This window comes from Bidens hawaiensis, unplaced genomic scaffold, assembly GCF_021521415.1.
Source record: "Bidens hawaiensis isolate Kalapana, Puna unplaced genomic scaffold, B.hawaiensis_p1.1 tig00419516_1, whole genome shotgun sequence".
Taxonomy (NCBI): Eukaryota; Viridiplantae; Streptophyta; class Magnoliopsida; order Asterales; family Asteraceae; genus Bidens; species Bidens hawaiensis.
Window position 1 is genome coordinate 36,033 of NW_027504887.1, and position 500 is coordinate 36,532.

The window sequence follows — 500 nt, forward strand, 5'->3', positions numbered from 1 at the left end:
TGATAGATAGATAGATAGATAAAAATAAAATACTTTTGGTTGAGGCAGTAACTAGTTAACTACGACTAGATGTGTAGTATGAGTGTAATGTGAGAAAAGAATTAGCAGCAGGCCCAAAATATTTAAGACGTGTATCTAAAACAATTAGCGGCAGCCCCTAAATCATATGCTGGAAATGCAGTCGGGCCAAGAGTCAAGACTAAATTCAAAACCAACAAACATAATGAGCCCAATGAACTTGTTGTCGGGCCAAGTGTGAAATCATCAACAGCGGCAATTTCAAATTGTAACAAGAAACAGTTGAAATGATATCTGAAGAAAATTTTTCTATAAAATATCTCAAACTTTAATAATGATTTTGAAAATGCAGAGGGGAAAAAAAATGATTCAAATTGGCCCATGCAGGTCTCGAACCTGCGACCTTCGCGTTATTAGCACGACGCTCTAACCAACTGAGCTAATAGGCCGATGCGTTGTACTTCACATGTAATTAACTTGTT

At 36.6% G+C, this 500-nt stretch overlaps 1 non-coding gene across 1 annotated transcript; it reads right to left on the reverse strand.

The window, feature by feature from the left end:
* Positions 1 to 393: 393 nt before the first annotated feature.
* Positions 394 to 467, reverse strand: TRNAI-AAU (transfer RNA isoleucine (anticodon AAU)). Its single transcript has one exon. It is a non-coding gene; the product is annotated as a tRNA-Ile (tRNA).
* Between the last annotated feature and the right edge of the window lie 33 nt (positions 468 to 500).